Source organism: Babylonia areolata, chromosome 16, assembly GCF_041734735.1.
Source record: "Babylonia areolata isolate BAREFJ2019XMU chromosome 16, ASM4173473v1, whole genome shotgun sequence".
NCBI classification, from domain to species: Eukaryota; Metazoa; Mollusca; class Gastropoda; order Neogastropoda; family Buccinidae; genus Babylonia; species Babylonia areolata.
In genome coordinates this window covers 3,097,513-3,098,904 of record NC_134891.1, presented here as the reverse complement: position 1 = coordinate 3,098,904, position 1,392 = coordinate 3,097,513, and positions in this window count along the sequence as shown.

Here is a 1,392-nt window from a genome sequence, read left to right as displayed (position 1 = left end):
CACACACACACACACACACACACACACACACACACACACACACACACACACACACACACACACACACACACACACACAGAAATATATAGATATATAGATAGATAGATAGAGCAAATTCGCAGACAGGTAGATAGATAGATAGATAGATAGAGAGAGAGAGAGAGAGAGAGAGAGAGAGAGAGATTAAAATCTTCTTTTTAACTCTAAAGTCTATCTACCTTTCACAGCTAGCACTGCTGAACCCACTGCTGATGTCATCAACCTCGATGCCAAAATACCCAGCACCACTGTGCAGCCTGGGAGTGACGAAGAAGAGGTTCGCGAGTAATGCGAACGGAACCGGAAATAGAATCAGAGCAACCGGAAGCACGTGCACGACCTACGAGGAGGTCACGACCTTTTTATTTTGTTCATTCCGTCGCTGGAAACGAGTATTTGGAACACCGAGTCTACACAGAGATACGTCATGTACCAGAGATGGACGAAAAAAACCGTTTCTCGTTGAAATTGGTGTTGTGTGTTGTCTGCACTGAGTGACGTGCCATGTTTTCTGCCCATTGTCGTTGTTAATTGTTGTCCTTGTGCTTAATTGTTGTCCTTGTGCTTGCTTAATTGTTGTCCTTGTGCTTAATTGTTGTCCTTGTGCTTAATTGAGGTAACGCGTCCGCCTAGGAAGCGAGAGAATCTGAGCGCGCTGGTTCGAATCACGGTTCAGCCGCCGATATTTTCTCCCCCTCCACTAGACCTTGAGTGGTGGTCTGGACGGTAGTCATTCGGATGGGACGATAAACCGAGATCCCGTGTGCAGCATGCACTTAGCACACGTAAAAGAACCCACGGCAACAAAAAGGGTTGTTCCTGGCAAAATTCTGTAGAAAAATCCACATCGATAGGAAAAACAAATAAAACTGCATGCAGAAAAAAAAAAGGGTGGCGCTGTAGTGTAGCGACGCGCTCTCCCTGGGGAGAGCAGCCCGAATTTCACACAGAGAAATCTGTTGTGATAAAAAGAAATACAAATACAAAATGTTAATAAATCATCATCAACAGAACTGATGCTGTGTTTGTGTAAAAATACGCAGTACCTTACGTGTTCAAGCAATACTGATTATTCCCGAATAATTTGTTGATGTTGCTGTTGTATACAAATAATAATTCCGCACTCATACTCTTCATTGTCTGATGTTAATGTCTAGAGTGTGCTGGTGATTGAATCGTATTTTGTTTGCTATTTGTTTTTGTTTTTCTGTGTGTGTGTGTGTGTGTGTGTGTGTGTGTGTGTGTGTGTGTGTGTGTGCAAAGTATTCCTTTTCATCCTAACGGCTCCTCTTCTTTTCACCCACCCCTGTTCCACCCGCTTGTGTGTTTTCTGCATAAATCATCACATTATAT